We start from the raw sequence: 21,490 nt of genomic DNA on the forward strand, positions 1-21,490 counted from the left end.
ATATGCAGTAAATAATTCTGGCCAGTAAATAATTCTGACAAGGCTGTCATTCAGAATTGAAAGAGAGATAAAATTTCCCAAACAAACAAAAACTAAAGGAGTTTGTGATCACTAAACCACCTTTGCAATAAACTTTAAAGAGAAGTCCTTGAGTGAAAAACAAAACAAAACAAAAAGACGAAAAGCAACAAAGACTAGAAAAAAACAAAGAACACCACCACACACAATGTCACTAAAGTCATATCTCTCAACAATCAATCTGAATATAAATAGACCAAATGCTCCAATCAAAAGACACAATATCAGAATGCATTAAAAAAAACAAGATCCATCTATATGCTGCTTACAAGAGACTCATTTTAAACCTAAAGACACCTGAAGATTGAAACTGAGAAGATAGAGAACCATCTATCTTGCTAATGGACATCCAAAGAAAGCCAGAGTAGCCATACTTATATCAGACAAACTAGATTTTAACCCAAAGACTGTAACAAGAGATGAAGAAGGGCATTATATTATAATTAAGGGGTCTATCCATCAAGAAGATCTAACAATTGTAAATATTTATGCCTCCAACTTGAAAGAATCCAAATATATAAATCAATGAATTACAACCAAAGAAAGTTATTGATAATAATACAATAATAGTAGGGACTTCAACACCCACTTACAGCAGGGGACAGATCATCTAAGCATAAAGTCAACAGGAAACAATGGCTCTGAATGGCAGACTAGATTGGATGGACTTAACAGATACATTCAGAACATTTCATGCTAAAGGAGAAGAATACACATTCTTCTTGAATGCACATGGAACGTTCTCCAGAACAGATCCCATACTGAGTCATAAATGAGTCCTCAACAAGTACAAAAAGATCAAGATCATGCCATGCATATTTTTGGATCAAAATGCCATGAAACTTGAAGTCAACCATGAGACAAAAAAAAAATGGAAAGCCCTCAAATACATGGAGGTTAAAGAACATCCTACTAAAAAATGAATAGGTTAACCAGGATATTAAAGATGAAATTTAAAAATACATTGAAGCAAATGAAAATGAAAACACAACAGTCCAAAACCTTTGGGATGCAGCAAAGACAGTCCTAAGAGGGAAGTATATTGCAAAACAAGCCTATCTCAAGAAGCAAGAAAGGTCTGAAATACTCAACCTAACTTTACACCTAAAGGAGCTAGAAAAGGACAAGTAAAGGGCAAATAAAGCCCAAAGCCAGCAGAAGAAGGGAAATAAGAAGGGGAATAATAAAGATTAGAGAGGCACCTGAGTGGTTCAGTCAATTGGGCATCTGACTTCGGCTCAGGTCATGATCTTGCAGTCTGTGAGTTCAAGCCCCACATTGGGCTCTGTGTTGACAGCTCAGAGTCTGGAGCCTGCTTCAGATTCTGTGTCTCGCTTTCTCTCTCTGCCCCTCCCCCGCTTACTCTCTGTCTTTCTCTCTTACTCAAAAATAAATAAAATTAATATTAACATTAAAAAAATTTTTTAAGAAATAATAAAGATTAGAGCAGAAATAAGCAATATAGAAACAAACAAAACAACAAACAAACAAAGTAGAACAGATCAATGAAACTAAGAGCTGATTCTTTGAAAGAATTAGTAAAATTGATAAACCCCTAGCCAGACTTATCAAAAAGAAAAAAGAAAGGACCCAAGTAGATAAGATCATCAATGAAAGAGGAGAGATCACAACCAACACCACAGTGATATTTGTATTTCATAAGAGAATACTATGAAAAATTAATGCCAATAAACTGGGCAATCTGGAAGAAATGGATAAACTCCTAAAAACACATAAACTACTAAAACTGAAACAGGAAGAAATAGAAATTGTGACAAGACCTATTACTAGCCAAGAAATTGAATCAGTAATCAAAAATCTTCCAACAAACAAAAGTCCTGGCCAGATGGCTTCCCAGGGGAATTCTATCAGACATTTAAAGAAGACTTAATATATATTCTTCTGAAACTGCTCCAAAAAATAGAAATGGAAGAAAAACTTCCAAACTCATTCTACGAAGTCAGCATTACCTTGATTACAAAACCAGACAAATATCCCACTGAAAAGGATAAATATAGGCCAATATCCCTGATGAACATGGATGCAAAAATTCTCAATAAATTACTAGCAAATTGAGAGGCTCCTGGGTGGCTCAGTTGGTTAAGTGTCCAACTCTTGAGTTCAACTCAGGCTATGATCTTACAGTTCATGAAATTGACCCCTACGTCAGGCTCCGTGCTGATAGTGTGGAGCCTGCTTGAGATTCTCTCTCTCCCTCTCTCTCTGTTCTCCCACCATTCACATGTTTGCACTCATTCTCTCCCTCTCTCTCTCCCAAAGTAAATAAATAAAAATTGAAAAAAATACCAGCAATTTTAGTTCAACAGTACATAAAAAGAATTACTCATCATGATCAAATGGGATTTATTCCTGGGTTGCAGGGTTGGCTCAATATTGCAAATCAATCAATATGATACACCACGTTAATAAAAGAAAGGATAATAGGGCTCTTGGGTGGCTCAGGTGGTTAAGCATCTGACTCTTGATTTTGGCTCAGGTCGTGATCTTAGAGTTCGTGAGATTGAACCCTGTGTCAGACTCTGTGCTGTTAGATGGAACATATCTCAACATCATAAAGGTCATATATGAAAGACCCACAGCTAATATCATCCTCAATGTGGAAAAACTGAGAGCATTTCCCCTATGGTCAGGAACAAGACAAAGATGTCCACTCTCACCATTACTATTTAACATAGTACTGGAAATCTTAACCTCAGCAAGACAAGAAGAAATAGAAGGCATCCAAATTGGCAAGAAAGAAGTCAAATTTTCAGTATTTTCAGACAACATGATACACTATGTAGAGAGCCTAAAAGCCTCCACCAAAAAAATTGCTAGAACTAATACATGAGTTCAGCAAAGTCTTAGTATCAATGTGCAGAAATCTGTTGCATTTATAAAGGCCAATTAGAAAGTAGCAGAAAAAGAAATCAAGGAATTGATCCCATTTACAATTGCACCAAAAACAACAAGATATTTAGGAATAAATCTAACTAAAGAGGTAAAAGATCTATACTCTGAAAACTTTAGAAAGCTTATGAAGGAAATTGAAGATACAAACAAATGGAAAAACATTCCATGCTCATGGATTGGAAAAGCAAACATCGTTAAAATGTCTATACAACCCAAAACAATCTACACATTTAACGCAATCCCTCTCAAAATACCACCAGAATTTTTTGCACACCTACAACAAACAATTCTAAAATTTTTATGGAACCACAAAAGACCCCGAATAGCGAAAGCAGTTCTGAAAAAGAAAAACAAAACTGGAAGCATCATGATTCCAGATTTCAAGCTATATTACAAAGAAAGCTATAGTCATCAAGACAGTATGTTGCTGGCACAAAAACAGATACATAGAACAATGGAACAGCATAGAAAACCCAGAAATGGACCCACAACTATATGGTCAACTAATCTTCAACAAAGCATGAAAGAACATCCAAAGAAAAAACGTCAGTCCGTTCAACAAATGGTGCTGGGAAAATTGGACGGCAACATGCAGAAAAATGAAACTAGACCACTTTCTTCCACCATACACAAAAATAAATTCAAAATGGTTGAAAGACCTAAATGTAAGATTGGAAACCATTAAAATCCTACAGGATAAAAAACAGGTGGCAACCCCTTTGACCTCTGCCATATCAACCTTACCAGACACATTGCCGGAGGCAAGGGAATAAAAAGCAAAATGAACTATTGGGACTTCATCGATATAAAAAGCTTCTGCACAGCGAAGGAAACAGTCAACGAAACTAAAAGGCAACCAATGGATTGAGAAAAGATATTTGCAAATGATGTACCCAAAAAGGGTTAGTATCAAAACTTTATAAAGAACTTATCAAACTCAACACCCAAAACAAATAACCCAGTTAAGAAATGGACAGAAGACAGGAACAGACACTTTTCCAAAGAAAAGCCATCCAGATGACTAACAGACATATAAAAAGATGCTCAACATCACTCATTAGGGAAATATAAATCAAAACCACAATGAGATTCCACCTCAAAACAGGAAACAACAAGTATAGGTGAAGATGTAGAGAAAAGGGAACCTTCTTGCACCGTTGGTGGAATACGAACTGGTTCCTCAAAAAACTAAAAATAGAACTACCCTACAATCCAGAAATTGCACTATTTACACAAAGGATAGAATAATACAGATTCAAAGGGGTACATGCACCCCAATGTTGATAGCAGCATTATCAACAGCCAAATTATGGAGAAAGCCCAAATGTCCTTTGACTGATGAATGGATAAAAAAGATTGTGTGTGTGTGTGTGTGTGTGTGTGCGTGCGCGCATGTGTGTGTGTGTGTGTGTGTGTGTGTGCAGGATATTACTCAGTCATCAAAAAGAAAAGAATGAAATCTTGCCATTTGCAACAACATGGATGGAGCTAGAATGTATTATTATAAGTAAAATAAGTCAATCAGAGAAAAACAAATACCATATCACCCATATTTGGAATTTCAGAAATATAACAGATGAACATATAGGAAGGGAGTAAAAAACAGAGAGAGGGAAACAAACCACAAGAGACCCTTTAGGATAGAGAACAAACTGAGGGTAGATGGAGGGAGGTGGGTGGGGGATGGGCTAGATGGGTGATATGTATTAAAGAGGGCACTTGTGATGAGCATCAAGTATTGCATGTAAATTATGAATCACTGTATTGTCCTCACATCAATATTGCACTGTATGTTAATTAAGTAAAATTTAAATAAAAATAAAAAAATAAAGTCACCAGAAAAAAGGAAAAAAATTAAAAACCTTTCAAATATATAATTTTAGTTTTTAGCACGAATAGCAAAAACAATGTAGATATACTGAAAATACTATTTAATAATCTCCAACTTTTCAATTAATTTTTTTCTGATAGTGATTTTTAAATGGTGCAAGGGAAAAATCCTCCTTTTTCATTTTTAATAAAAAATATAAACGCATTTGCTGAATGCAGTCTACACATTTCCCCCTCCTGTCTACTCTTTTAAAGTCAGGGACAAAAATAAAAGTATTCAACTCAGGCCTTAGAGCTTGGGGAGTAGCCTGTTTTGTGTTGCTAAGAGATAGAAATTTCAAAGGTAGAGTCCAGATTCTAGGATCATGATTCAACAAGATTTCTGACATTTGTTATAAGCTAATGAGGCTCTCAGTATCTAACCCCCCAGCAAACTGAAAGGATGCTAAAGGACTTTAACCGCCAGGAAAAATCCAAACCCAGCCAAGAAGGTCCTGTGATTATTTGACTTCTAAAGCAAGTCCCAGTCGCCTCTAAACTTGCCAACAAAGTGTTTGGCTAAAGCAGTGATGCCCTGGTGTAATTAGGCAGGATTCTTGCCTGCAAAGAATAGAATATTGCTTAAGCAATAAAAGGTTTTTATTTATTTAGGTCACTCAGATAATACTGGCTTGAGGCACAGCCAGATGAAGTGCACAAATACTGTCCCTCAGACTTTTCTCATGCGCCAGGCATGGAGGTCCCCAAGCACCCCAAACCTCATAACCTATTAGCCTAACAGCTCCAGCTGTGTAAGATCTTCCCTAAAACCTCTTGAGAGGAGTTCTGAGGAGTCTGACAGCCCTGGTTTTTGGCATCATGTGCCCATCTCTACAGTTGGAAGAAAGACTAAGATGTGCAATTATACCCAAATATATCTCCCTGGGATTTGCTTCCTTGAGATCTCAGGTTCTGTGATCCGAATGTCACCAGCTAGATCCCAAGACCTGGCCTTTAATGCCCACCTGCTTATAGCCACTAGCTTTGTCTTACAGACCCTTTGAGCTAAACCTGACTCACACCTGCACAGATGGACCATGGAGTGACGTCTGCAATGACCCACAATCTCCTTACCTCAATATAAAACTGAAATCTCCACCCAAGGAGGAGCCTCAGCCTCATTTATATAACATACAATGTGTGCACAGGCATGCTTCCTTAAGGTGCATGCGTGACGTTATGCCCGCCTCTACATAGGGTGACAAGGCTTCTCCATCTAAATATTCTTCCTAAACCTAAACAAAAGGAAGCCATTCACCCTCTCTCGGGAGTCACAGCTTTGGAAGCAATTCTCCATGATCAATTTATTTGCTTCAAATAAAAGTTTTCTCAGTGCGACAGCTCATCCTGGTGCAGTTTCTGACTCATCAAGGAGTGAACTCACTTTGGTCCAGTTACAAGAAGGGGACCCTATGCTGGGCAACAAAACATACAGAGGTCTTTATACCTCCAAAGAGGAATGCTCTCATCTGTGCCACTCTCAGGAGCTGCCAGGGATGCCGACAGACCAGGGAGATAGTCCTGGCAGTCAGAACCTGAAAAGAAATCAGTCTGTCCATGGAAGAAATCGGCCCACTAACAAAGCAGGGGAATCCTATGTACCTATCCACCAGATGTAGTGCCTCTCACCAAAACGTACCTTCATTGCAACTTCAGTTCTAAAAAACAAAGGAATTTTTTTTTATTGTAGTTTAAGTTGAATAAGGACAAATTCCAGTGTCATGTGTAAAGATTTAAAAAACTAGTTTTACTGGGAAAACATACAAATCAGAGATTAGAACTAAAAGCCATACAGTCTGCATTCTCTGGTCATCACAAAGAGAGGTCTGCAGAAATCAGCTCCAAAGGGGCACCTGGATGGCTCAGCCAGTTACGAGTCCAATTCTTGATTTTGGTTCAGGTCATTGTTATGCCCAGAATTCCCGATCCCCAAAGACCACCAGTGAGCCGACTCTGATGCAAAAGCAAAGAGCCTTTATTCGAGCTAGCTGGAGCTCAATCCCCTACCTGCACCGATGCAGTGGTAAGACGCCGGAGAGAGAGCGTGTTTCAAAAGCACAAAGGTTTTATAGGGATCTAGGGGCAGTTGGGGGGTGATGGTCATGGCCTTAGCCGATTGGCTAGGGAAGGGTCAGAGTCCCCTTGCGCAGGTTGCCGGGCATGGTTTGAACAGGAAGTTTGAATGGGTGAGCAGGAAGTTACTCAAGGGGAGGAGGCATGGTCTGAGGTTTGAGCGGGAATTTCTTTCTGCGGTTTTCCCGGAAAGGGGGCCATGTCAGGGACATAGTCACTCAAGATGGAGGACACAGAACAAAATGGAGTCGGCGGGTCTAGGTCCGCTCTTTCAGTCATGATCTCATAGTTTGTGAGTTCAAGAGTTCAAGCCCCATGTGGGACTCTGTGCTGACAGCTGGGAGCCTGCTTGGGATCCTCTCTCTGCCCCTCCCGTGCTCGCACTCTCTCTCTCTCTCAAAAGTAAATAAATAAATATTTGTTTGAAAAAAGGAAAGAAGTCAGCTCCATATACTGCTGGACACACCACAGGTCCCTGTCCCCCAGGGAGGGATCCTGACTCTCTACAGTCTTAAAAGGCAATCACGATAACAAGTTTTGGATACGGAGTATAAATAGAAAGGATTTGAGCATGAAACAGGTTGACTATAAATGCCAACACAGCTGAAGGTTGTCTGACAATGCCAGTGACCATCACCAGACCACTGGTGAGCAGCGGGCTGCTGCTCTTGCTGGAAGAGGGTCCCCGTTACTATGGGTTCAGGCACAGCCATTCCTGCTGGGGGAGGAGGATCCTCTGTATGCAAGTTTCTGAACAACTTTCCACTTCCCTTCCAATATGTAATTTGTCATTTAGCTTTCAATTGCAGGGTCAAGAAGAGCCATGTTCAAACCTGACTTGGAGAAATAAATATCACCCAAAGATGCTGGACATGGAACAGAATAGAGAAACTAGAGAGGTTGTCTCCCTTTAGAGAGCATTTAAGTGTGGGCTTTTGCTGTTGCTCTTGGTGTTGGGTGTGGGATCACTTGTAATGTGACTGGAACGTTTCTAGAACTGGAAGAGTGAAAGGAAGGCTGGCAGTGGGGGTGTCAGGCTCTGTGGTATGCTGGGCAGTCAAGGCATGACAAGGTCTGGGCAATGGCCATTATTGTTCTGGCTGTCCCATAGGCTCCCTGTGGGGTGTTTTACCTCCATCCTTCTCCTCCTGCCAAGAGGTTCAAGAGGCCTAGCTATTCCTTTCCTCCTTTCTGTAGACACCACGATTGAGTTATCCAGAGGCCGACATGCAGCCTAAGCAGCTCCAAGCAGAATCATTCCCTGGAAGTAACTGCCCTGCTCAGAAATTTATAGTGACTTGCTATTAGAATTAAATCCAAACTCCTTACCAGGGCCTGTGAAAACTGCACAATTTGACCCCTACTTCTATTCCCTCCTCTCTTTCTCATTGTTTGCTGTCCTACAATGTTCCAACACATTCCAGCCCTACCAACTTTCTCCTGTATCAAACTCTTTGTATTCTCTTCTTTGGGACTCTTTTCATGTTGAGTTTTTCTTTGGAAACTTTTTATTTATTTATTTTTTGCTTTGATAACTTTTAAAACATAATTTCAAACTTACAGAAAAGTTAAAAGAATAGGAAAACAAATTCCTGTATACCAATTATCCAAATTCGTCAATTGCCACATTTTGCCCCATGTGTTTTTTTTTCTCTGTATATATATTTTATATGTGCCTTTTACTTAAAACCACTTGAGTGTAAGTTGGAGACATTATGCATCTTTACTTCTGAATCTTTGCATGTTTCTGTCCTAAAAGTAAGGACATTCTCTTCCAGAACTGGATGGCAATTATCAAAATCAAGACATTTAACATTAATACAACACTATTATGGACTCCACCTTCCATATTCAAAGTTCATCAATTGTCTCAATGGTAGCCTTTATGGTAACTTGGTTTCCACTCCATTATCTCATACAATGTTTCATTGTTATATCTCTTTACTACCCTTTTATCTGGAAAGGTTCTCAGATTTTCCTATCTTTCTAACTCATGCATACATCACAAATAGGACAGTAGCTTTAATCGCTATCAACTGGAGTCCATGCATCGTTCTGATATCATGTGACTTCAGACTCCCAGAGCTTAGATACGTCTTTCTGTAGACGGTTCTTCACAAGAATTGTTATGTAACCTGGAAGACCATGATCATAAAGGCAAGGTCACAGGTCCCCTCCTAGGAGTACCCTCCAGGAAGCATACCATTTCCAGTCTCTTTTCAGCTTCTGGCTCATGCTCCTTCTCGAGTCTAGACTGTGGTTATCCTCCTAGCCAGGGACCCCTGCACACAGCTGGCTGTGCTGCCAACAATTAGGTGCCTGTGGAATCACCTCAGACCCGCTGCCACCACCCCTCTCACACCAGCCTCTAACGCTGTGGTTCTCAGTGTGGCCGTACATCAGAGCTGCTTTGAAAACTGCGGTGCCCCATACCAATTTCATATGCTTTTCTGGAGAGGTTCAAGTAGGGTTACTCCTCTCATTTTATAAGCGTGTATACAGGTTTTGCTTAATTCTCTTTATCACCGCCGAAACCAGGTTCTGCCTCTTCACTTTACTGAAGACAGGGATAAGTAAAAGGAATTACAATATTAACAAACAAACAGTCCTTCCCTTAAGGCTACTTTAGACAGCAGCTGTCATTTCTATACAAGGCAACTATCTGAGTTCAGGCTTCCTCTGTCAATTTCATGGGGGGGGGGGCGCTTTTGCAGGGTGTCTCCATGTGTAGCTTCTGGCCTGCCTCTTTGGGGCAGAGAAAAGATCTCTTGTATGACAGACATTAGAATAAGCTGGCCTCCTATATGTGTTGTAATTTGTCACCGTTCATTTCTCTTCCCAAAAAGTTCACAGATTTTTTTTAACATTTATTTAGTCAACTAATATTAAGTTCATAAAACCAACCAAATTTTGCTTGCTGGTTTCTATCTTTAAGGTCACATTTAGAAAATTCTACCATTGTAAGGTTATATAGTTATTCATTTATTTTTTCAGTAATTTTATTATTTCAATTTTTAATAGCTAAATCTTTGATCCATCTAGAAATTGGATGGTACTTGGAACAGAGTAAGGATGTAAATTACTTTTTAATGTTGGGTCAATTATTACCAAAAAGGATGTCAAATTCACTCTTTCCTTTCCTTACTGATCTGGAATATTACAGAATTCTTATACTACATAACTTGCCCTGTTTCTGGATTTTCTAGCCTCATTGATCTGTCTTTATCTTCCTCTTCCAACATCAGGCAATTTTAGTTTTAATTGTATAGTGTGGCTTTGCCCACTTCCTTTTTTTTTTTTAGAAAAAAATGTTAACTTTTATTAATATTTAGTTATTAAAATTAACTTTAGAGCCACTTTGGAAAGCTGGAATTTCAATGGCAATTGCCTTCTATTTGTAGATTAATTTGAGGAGAATTTACTGCTTTATAGTATTATGACTTTGTGCCCCAGAACTTAATCAAGAGCTTAAGCAAGCGTCTTTTATGTTCCTCTGCTTATTTTGAAGTTTTCTTCAAGAAAAACTTGAGCCTTTTGTCAGATTCATTTCTAAGTATGTTCTAATTCGATTTTTGAAAGAAAAAAAAAGAAAAAGAAAAAAAGTAAAGACCTTCACTGTCCTGTCTTAATTTCAACATATGATCTTAAGCTCTTCAGCTACAGAGTCTCCTACACAATAGTTTTTAAGGATTCTGAAGTGGGAAAAAAGACTTTTGTACACCAAAATACTAAATACTTGGGTTAATGGAGTGGTGTTATGATTTTTTTTCTTCAGTCATTTCTGACTTTTCTTGATCTTATCTTTATATTTTATTTATTATTTTTTTAATGTTTATTTATTTTTGAGAGAAAGAGACAGAGCATGAGCAGAGGAGGGGCAGAGAGAGACAGGGAGAGACACAGAATCCAAAACAGGCTCCAGGCTCTGAGTAGTCAGCACAGAGCCCAACGTGGGGCTCAAACTCACAAATGGTGAGATCATGACCTGAGCTGAAGTTGGAGGCTTAACTGAATGAGCCACCCAGTCACCCTTTATGTTTATATTTTGGAATATATTTAAAGTATGAATGAGGAGCCTGAAAAAACCGAAAACTCCCATTTTTTCCATACATAACTTTCGTGTATTATGTTATAGCTGCAAGCATTTACATTCTCTAAGACATGTTGTTAGTCACCCCAACTAGATTATAAATGCCTTGAATCTTTTTTCCTGCACCTTCTACTATATCTTTCATGGTACCAAGTATTATGAAAATGGTAAGGGCCTAGTAAATCCTTCCCTAATGAGTTTATCAGATCAATTTAATGACTGAGGCAAAAGCTAGAGGGAAAGAAGCAAAATGTGATATGGCATTTCAAGATAACTTCTATGTAACCTTGTTTTGTTGTTTTGTTTTCTTTTGTTTTGTTGTTTTGTTTTGTTTTGTTCATGTGGTTCTTGTGTGTATGTCTACATCCGCAGCTAGACTGTAAGCATCTGACGAATGGGAGCTATCTCTCATAATCCTCACTTTTATGTTCTAGTTACACAGTTTGGGCACATCAGAGCCAGTTCAGGGAATGCTACTAAATCCTAAATTGACTAAAAATGAAACCCTTATATGCTAAAAAACCAAACCAGGAACCAAAAAACGTCAAATATAGAACCGAGTATATATTAACATTCCTAAGCATGCATTTTTAGAGACTTTATTCCACATTGTAGATAACCGAAAGGGTCTCAGTCCCCTGAGGGAAGGGATTTTAGCAAAATAAGCATTGGGCAGGGGGCAGAGGTCCCCATTTTTTATTACATCGTAGAGTGCAAGAAAGTAACAGAGGAACTATAATACAAAAAAAGAGATCTGTAGGTAATAAATTCATGGAAAGTTAATTACAAATGTATGTAGATGGATCACTTCTTTGTTCTTGTTCTGAGTCTGGTAATGTCATATATAATCTAGATTATTTTCACAAATAATCAAGTTAGCTATATTTTACATAGAACTACATAAACTCAAAATGTCATTAAAAAGCAGAGTCAATATTCTGAAACACCACAAGATGGTGATGTTACTCCATTTAAAATGTCTTTTTTTTTCTTTTTTTTACTGAACTTTCTCCAGAGGGCTTAACTTCTGCTTTTTTGTGTGTGAAAAATTAATATTGCAAGATCATCTATGCTTCCAAATGGAAGAATCATGTAAAATCAAAAACACCTATGTAACAAAATTATAGTAGGATTTCCACCTTAAAATGGGACAGTGGTGTGTGAATAATGTCTGTGTCTCTGCTGGCTGTAGGCTTTTGTCTTTTATATGGAGCTTCATGTTGTGTGTGTGTGTGTGTGTGTGATCTTCCAGATATCTATTATCTTTTCCCTTTGTTCCTCTGTTGCTGTGTATGTATGCCTCACCTGTTGTGATTTGATATGTCACTGTAATTGTCTCTCCCATTAAATTGTGTCTAATACCTGATTGCAACCTCAGTGTCAAATAAATGTGTGTCTGCATTCATCTTGTAAACAGGTTGATATGTCATTTTTACTACTTCTCTTCTTCATATCTTCTGTTTTTGCATTAAAAAAAATATTAATACAGCTGTGGTATCTGGGTAGTCTGTAACTAGGCTGAAGAAGTATTTTTTTCTTTTCCCTTTAGTTTGGCTCTCCTTTCTCCATTTCTTTCCATAATATTCACTAAATTTTTGATTTTTTAAAATTACTTTTTATTATCAAACTAAATTCGGAAGTAGGAAAACATTTTACATGTTTTATATGTTCCCGTGTGTGTGTGTTGGGGGGGGGGGTGTTCATGGATTATTTTTTATTCCTTTGGAGGCCTTCCTTGTACTTGATATAAGAGGGGTTTCCCCATTCAATTGATTTATGTGGTTTATGGACACTGACTTAAATAGAACAGAAAAAAAAATCTCATTTTGATCCATTATATAAATCAGGAATTACTGTCTGCAAAGAATATTTAAATTGGTTTTCTCTGTAAAATTTTTCTACAAGAGGCTTCTCTACCTGATTACATTTCATATTTTAATCTAATCTGATGCTAAATTGCCTCGTTCTGCCATCACATTCATGAAATAATGAAATGTTTTCTTTTTAAAAAGTAACTACGTGCTTCTCACCACTCCTATTGGAACATTCCAACATTATATTGGGGGTCTCAGCTAACACAATAAAACATAAAGGAAACAAAGCACACAGTTTGGATAAGAAGAAATAAAACTGCCTTTGTTCACAAGTGACATGACTACTTATGAACAAGATCTTAAAGAATTAACAAAAGAAATTGGAACTAAGACTAATAAATGATTATAGAATGTTGCAAGATAAGGTTAATATAATTTCTTTCCTATGTACCAGCAATGAATAAACAAAATTTGGAATTAGAGGCATAAAACCATTTACATTAGAATCAACCTAAAATCTACATGAGGAAAACTAAGACTCTGGTGACAAAAATTTAAAAAGGTGTAAATAAATGGAGAGATATTCAAGGTTCAAGGGTAGGAAGATTCAATATCATCAAGTTATCAATTCTTCCCAACTTGATCTATAGATTCAATGAAATCTCAATCAATATCCCAGCAAGTTATTTTGTGGATATAGACAAACTGATTCTACAGTTTAAATGGGAGGCAAAAGAATCAGAATAGCCAGCACAATTCTGAAGTTGAAGAACAATAAAAGAATTAACACCACATGACTTACTATTAAGCTATAGTTATCAAAATAGTGTGGTCTTGGTAAAAGAATAGACAAATAGATTAATGAAATAAAATAGGGGTCCCAGAAATAGACCTCATAAATATAGTCAGCTCATCTTAGACAAAGGAACAAAAACAATAAAATATACACAGGACACTCTTTTCAACAAATTGCACTGGATCTACTGGACATATACATGCAAAAAATAAATAAATCTAGACATGGGTCTTACACCCTATACAAAAATTAACTCAAAATCTCTTATAGACCTAATAGTAAAATACAAAATTACAAAACTTCTGTAAAATAATATAGTAGGAAACCTAGGGTGAAGACTTTTTTTAGACACCACCCCAAAAATATGATCCATGAAAGAAAGCATTGGTAATTTAGACTTTGTTAAAATTAAAGGCATCTGCTCTGCAAAAGACACTGTTAAGAAATGAAAAGCCACAGAAAATATTTACAAAACACAAAGCTGATAAAAGAATTGTATACAAAATATACCAAGAACTCTTAAAACCCAACAATAAGAAAACAACCAATTAAAAAGTAGGCAAAGTATCTAAACATACATCTCCCAAATAAGATATATAGATGACAAATAAGCTTATGAAAAGATGCACTACATCAAATATCACTCGGGAATTGCAAATTTAAAAAATGAGACCTCTGCATACCTATTAAAATGGCTAAATGTGAAACACTAAGAGTGTAGAGCAATAGGAACTCTCATTCATGGCTGATGGAATGCAAAATGGTACAACCACTTTGGAAAAGTTTAACAGTTTTTTACAAAGCTAACCATAGTCTTACCAGATGATTCAGCAGTGGTACTCCAAGATAATTACCTAAATGAGTTGAAATTTTATGTCCACTCAAAAACCTACATACAAATGTTAATAGCAGCTTTATTCATAATTGCCAAAAATTGGAAGGAATCAAGATGTCCTTTAATAGGGCAATGTAGAAATTGTGGTACATCCATACAATGGAATTTTACCCAGTGATAAGAAGAAATGAGCTATCAAGCCACGGAAAGACATGCAGGAACATTAAATGCGTATTGCCGAGTAAATAAGCCAGTATGTAAATGCTGCAGTGTATGATTCCAGCTATATACCATTCCTGAAAAGGCTAAACAGTAGAGAGTAAAAAGATCAGTGACCTCCAAGCGTTCAGAGAGAGCAAGGAAAAGAGGGAGTGATTAAAGAAGGAACACCAGATTTGGGCGACAGTGAAAGGATTCTGTACGACACTGTAATGGCAGACACGGTGTTACCCATTTGTGAAAACACTTAGAACTGTGCACCACAAGGAGTGAACCCTAATAAACTGTGGACCTTAGTTGATAATAATGCATCATTATCAGTTCCTTGATGATAACAAATGTGCCACACTAAAGCAAGAGGTTAATAACTGGATAAACTGTAAGGTGGGTACGGTAGGAAAAGATGGTATGTGAGAACTCTGTACATTCTGCATAATTTTTCTATTAATCTAGAGATGCTCTAAAAATAAGATCTATTAATTAAAAAAACCAGGTAACAATGTTGCATTTTATATATATATATTTTTACCATTATCTTTTCTATTCTCTTTCATCATTCAGGCATGAAGGAAAAAATAATCTCATTTTTTAAACTTGCTCTGTCCAAAGTGTATGATAATGCATGAAACCATGCCATACCTCTTAGGGGACAAAAAACATTCAGAATTTATTTTGGTATTAAGATTAAAGATTAAGACCAACTTCCAGGTAAGCCACATGTAAGGTTTAAGAGGAAGTGTTTTCGTTCCAATGATTTTGCAGAAATGAGAGAATGAGGTGTATGATTTGAAATATTCAAATCCTTGAAGGTTTCTGCACTAGCTTTAAATGAAAACTAACAGCATAGTTTCAACTTCTTGTTTGATATCATTAATGTACAAATGATCTTTGCCAGAGCTCCTTCCCTTATTGCAATGGCCTTCTTCACTGCTTTCTCTCCAGCAGCTTTGTTTCCCGGCCCCTGTATGGCCTTCCCAGCTTCAACCACATGGAAGCAATGGAATACAGAGGAGAATGCTTGCTGGAGGGTTTAACGATTTCCTGTCCATATCACAGGGCTCCTTCCCAGTCCTGCACATACAAGCAGACACCCATGACTGGGTACATCATGTGCCATATGTACACATTGCTGTCCTCAAACACGGAGCTCATCTTCTCCTGGCTGAGCTCACAGATACTCAGCAGCTCGCGAGGGCATTTGTAGTGCTTGGCCCCCCAGAACTCCTCCAGGACATTGCGTGCATATCTGATCGTGTCAGAGATTATTTCTGCCTTTGGGGGAATGGCTGAGCTTCTGGATTTCCAATTTGGCCTTATTCTTGTCTTTGGTGGTATACTCCTGGCACTGACAGGTAAAATAGTAAGACTCTCTTCACGGGTCATTCCTGTCTTCTGTTGGGTACAGGAGGTCAACATAGCTGATACAAACCTCCTCTCCCAGGTTGATATCATGTACAGCTCTTACTTCTGCCAGGATCCCCTTGTAGGTCACAATGACAGTGGGGCAACAACTATGATTCATCAGTGCAACCTCAGGAAATATTGCCCGGGGAAATATCCCAAATGAGAAAGCTCTGCCTCTTCAGTTGTAAAGCCATTACAGTGAAACTGTGCAAAGAGTACCACCAAGTTATCACTGCCAGGGAACTGGAGGTGCTTGGAGGGAAAGTGACAAAGAGCAGTAATGTCACCTGAATTAAGTCCTTCTACTCATTGTCTGATTTATCCAGATGTGATTCAAACTCCTTCACAGCCAACAACTTCTCTGAAGGTGTTTTTTCTGGGTGGATCTTCTGTTTGGCCGGAATCCTTGCAGTTAGCCTTACCATCTCTGAGGGATTCCAGTCCAACCCCCGCCCCCCGCAAAACAACGCATGCAAGAACATTCCATCTTGTGCATAAGCCAATTGTCTTTCTAACAGTGTCTTTCGGACACTCCCTGTTGCAGTAAAATGCCTGCTTGCATCTTCCACATTTGAACAATCCCTTTTTCCTGGCAAAGCAGTACTTGCAGTGGTTGCTGCATTCCTTGACTGTGAGCATGTGGGCGTAGGCCTGGAGGGGAGGACAGAGTTCCCCACGTGGAAGGGCTCGGACCCACATCCCCTGCCTCTTGCCCAGGCAGTAGAAGCACTCCAGGCCACTGTGGTCTGCAGCCATCAAGCAGGCAGTGGGACCGCAGCACCAGAGCAATGGTTCCTCCTCCCTGTGAGCTCTTACTGGAGAGGTGTCACCCAATGCTGCAGGGCTAGCGAGTTCTAATACTGTTTAATGATATTCAGAGTAGTTGTGTGAAATTAACTGAAGCGCTATTATAACACTGTTAGTTTCAAAGGAAACTCTGCATAATGTGCATACATCTAGGTGGTCTAGTCATTTAATATACTTAGTACGTTTTAACAGATTTTAACAAGACCTTTTCATGAACTATAGGGTCCAAGGTCCTATTGTTCGATGTGGAAAACTCTAGTGAACATGATCTTCATACTGAAGACATACTTATGAGCCTAAATTCCTTGACAAGGGCTGTATCTTATGTAAGATATTCTATCCCAACTAGCCTTATGCATATACTTTTTAAATGTTTGTCAAATAAATAACAGAATGAATGAATGAATGAATGCATATGTGAGTTGTATAACAACTCATGATTTAATCCTTTCTATTGATTCCTAGTTTTCATTTACAGCCAATAAATAATGTGATATTTGCTATTCCTCCGCTTGACTCCATTGAGCAAAATATAGTCATAAGCCTCATCTACAAATTCTTTGATGCACTTTGACTAAAAATTTTAAAGGGAGTCAGAAGCTGTTAATATTAGCATTTTAGTTAGAAGTTCAAACGGAAATCTATTATCCTAAAGAATATAAGTCTCACAACAAACCATTTTTACATGTTGTTAATTAGATAAAAGAGGTTTACATGAGTTGTCATAAAATACTAATTGATACTTATTTGTGCCATCACAATTTGAGGTTTTCATTTAGATGTTTCTTAAAAATGGCAAAAAAAAAAAAAATAGGGGGCGCCTGGGTGGCTCAGTCGGTTAAGCATGCGACTTCATCTCAGGTCATGATCACATGGTTCTTGAGTTCGAGCCCCGTGTCAGGCTCTGTGCGGACAGCTCAGAACCTGGAGCCTGCTTCAGATTCTGTATGTGTGTCTCTCTCTCTCTCTGCTCCTCCCCTGCTCATGTTCTCTCTCTCTGTCTCCCTCAAAAAAAAAAAAAAGTTTTATTAAATGGGAAACAAAATTCTGTAATATTGAAATTGTTCAAAAATGAATCCAAATATTGCTTTATAAACTTGAGATTAAAACTATGTTTTAGGGAACTATATTTGTTAGAAAACATATTCACATAAATTGCAATCTATGTTGACATAGGGGGTTAGTTTTATCTTATTAATAATGAGTTTATTATGGCCTCACTGAGATAGCTCAAACTAACCAATAAATATAAAGATTATGTAGATTTTCTTAAAATTAGAGAATTAGCTAAATCTCATCTCTGGTTGTAAATACTAATTTTACAGATAAAAATGATTACAAGTTTAAAATACAATTCAAACTCCAAATGTACTTAGATTGTTGGATACCTAGACTGATTTGGATGGCACAAAGGAAAGTGGCTGTATTGGAAACTTTGCAGACTTGAGATTTAAAAAACTTTAGTGAAAAGAATCCATATCAGGAAAAAGGCCACTCAGGGATTATGTTGCAAGGGAGAAGAACATGGTAGAGCTGCTACACCGAATGCTAAGAAATACCTCCAATTTCAATAGGAAGAGGAGTCTATGAAGGAAAATCAGAAAGAATACCCAGGTTAGTGTTGTTGAAACATTTCTTAATTTCCACCATTTACTTCTTCTATCTTATTATATCTACTTCTTTTTGTCACTTATTAAAATTGCAGAATAACAAATGAGAATCAGTATGCAAGGCATACAGATTCTCTTATCTAGAAAGGTTACATAGTATGTGGTTAATAATACCAAATAGAAAATAAGCACAATACACAGCTTTTTTTTTTTTAACAGTTTTTTTTTTTGTATCATCTCTTACTAGCTGCTTCACTGTGGGGGATAAGCTTGGGAATCCCCTGGGCTTATACCAATGGGTTAACAAGGCATAAAGAAATACAAAGCCATAAAATGCTCACACCTGAGTTTGGGTAAACCAGATTGGCACTCCAAGAATAGGGGGATGCAAAGACACCCCGAGAATAGGGAGGCACAAAGGCACCAGGAATAAGGAGTTGCAAAGGCACCCAAAATAGAGAGAGGGTGCAGAGCCCCCAAACTAGAGAGGGAGAGACAAAGTCCCGAAACAGAAATGGTGCAAAGGTGCCCAATACATACGTATATGAAATAAACAAGATTAGATGTTCAGGGTGGAAGGCTATGGACCGCTGCACTGCAGGCAAAGCAGCCCAGAGCGGAGACGGTTAACAAAAGAAAAGGTGCCTTGTTAACCCTGAGGTTATTCCCCCTGTCTGTCTCATCCCCTAGGCTGGCAAGGATAAACAGGCATGGCGCCTCCTGTCTGCTGTTAACAACCATCTACCCATCTGCCCAGCTCCTGGATTTTGTTCTATATTGACCCAAACCCCAAATACTGTGTATTTTCAACCCCCCCCCTTTACCCTCACATCCCAAGTTAATGTTCCTAGTTTGTCTCTTTGTACACACTCATCACGTTTGTAAGCCTTCTGATCTGAATAAATATGGGGCAAGGACCCTTATTCGAGGCTCTTGTCTTTTCCCAGACATTAGCCATCTCTTGCTTTAATCCAACATCCACTCTTTTGCTGGCCAAGAGAACTTTAAACTTAGAGTCTACGACACTTCACCTTAGGTAAGTTAGTAAGCCTCTCCATGCCTGTTTCCTCTTCAGTAAAAGAGACACTACTATGACTTACACTACCTGCATCATATCACAATATTGCTGTGAGGAATAAATTACATACATGGAAATAATCTAGCAGGGTGATTTGCACATAGTAAATGCTCAATGGATGATATCCATTATTATTGTAGCATAGTAATTTTATTTTTATTTAAATTCAAGTAGTTAATATACAGTGTAATATTGGTTCCAAGAGTAAATCCTAGTGATTCACTACTTTCATATAACACCCAGTGCTTATCCCAAAGAGTGCCCTCCTCAATGCCCAACACCCATCTTGCCTATCCCCCCTGCCCATCCCTCTTCCATGAACCCTCAGCTTGTTCTCTGTATTTATGATTCTCTTATGGTTTGTCTCCATCTCTGTTTTCTTATTTTGCCTTCCCTTCTCCTATGTTCATCTGTTGTATTTCTTAAATCCCACATGAGTGAAATCATGTATTTGTCTCTTAATATAATACACTCTAGTTCCATCTACATTGCTGTAAATGGCAAGAGTTCATTCTTTTTGATTGTTGAGTAATATTCCATTGTGTGTGTGTGTGTGTGTGTGTGTGTGTGTGTGTGTGTGTGTATATCTTCTTTATCCATTCATCAATTGGTGGACATTTGGGTTCTTTCCATAATTTGGCTATTGTCAATATTGCTATAAATATTCGGGTGCATGTTCCCCTTCAAATCAGCATTTTCATATCCGTTCGATAAATACCTAGTAGTGCACTACTAGGCAGTTAGTAATTATAAATGGATGAGAGGAAAAGGTCAATCTTGTCCTAAGTGCCAGAAACAACAAGTCCTTATGAAATTCAATTTAAACAAAAAAGGTTATCGAAAGAGTCATCTGTCTCATTATGTTTGTTGTCTAATTCTTTCTGGATTTCTTTTTTTTTTTTTAGATTCTATAATTAGGCATATTTTGATGGCAAAATGTGGTTCTTTGAAACCACAGAAATCAAAGGGAAGATTTACATTCCAAAACCCACCATACTTATTGTAAAAGCTAGATCCCCAAGCGTTAAAACAGTGTCTGATATATAGTTAGCACTGAGTAAATATTCACTGAATGCATAAATGAAAGCTTCTGAAAGTATTTTTATTCCTGTTTGGAATTTGATCAGTACTCTCCCTACAACTCTTCAGTGTAAAAGAATCATGGAGCGTTGGAGTTGAAAAGGGCATCTCATCCAACAACCAATGCAGTGACTGACCCTCTTCTAACAGTTTAGTGAAGGGCAGTCTAATTAGCTCTACTAGTTCCAGAGGAAGTTCTTTATATCTGGAGACAACTCTAGCACCAATTTAAGCCTTTTATTGAGCCACAAACTCACTCCCTGTTGTTAGCTGGCCCATAGGGAAATAAAATAGTTTGTTGTATGTAACCATGAGCTAAGAACAATATATAGCTGTCTCTTGCTAAGTTCCAAGTACTTAGAGCAGTGTCAGGCATATGTAAGTCTCCTGTAAATATTCACTAAGTATTATACTGTTAATGTACACTTCGTTAATTACTGGTTGATTTTTAACCATTCAAGCATTTTCTACATTGGCTCCCACAAACCACATTCTTGTCCATCCTACACATTTTGTGTTGAGCAGATTTGGGAAAAAGGACACCATCAGTCATCTTTAATAAACTTTATTTCATTAGATGATAGAATTTATCAGTCATTCATGCTTGGATTTTTTTTTCCTTTAGTATATTTTTTTAAATGTTATTAAATGCTAAAGATTAGGAAAAGGTGTCCTAATCTGGTAAACAGAAAATAAATGTCATGAACATCTACTTTTATTTTGAAGCTTTTGTGTATTATGCTTTTTAAAAATGCTATGTAACTTTTTATACTGTTATGAACTAATAAGAAATATATTGAACCCTTGAAAATTAATTTTGTCTT

At 37.7% G+C, this 21,490-nt stretch overlaps 1 long non-coding RNA gene and 1 pseudogene across 1 annotated transcript in view; both read right to left on the bottom strand.

Moving 5' to 3' along the window:
* LOC122483182 overlaps window positions 1–21,490 on the bottom strand; it is a 53,278-nt gene that overhangs the window by 19,736 nt on the left and 12,052 nt on the right. The window lies entirely within an intron of this gene.
* LOC122483181 lies at window positions 15,330–17,729 on the bottom strand (annotated as a pseudogene).

This window comes from Prionailurus bengalensis, chromosome D1 (assembly GCF_016509475.1).
Source record: "Prionailurus bengalensis isolate Pbe53 chromosome D1, Fcat_Pben_1.1_paternal_pri, whole genome shotgun sequence".
Classification (NCBI taxonomy): domain Eukaryota; kingdom Metazoa; phylum Chordata; class Mammalia; order Carnivora; family Felidae; genus Prionailurus; species Prionailurus bengalensis.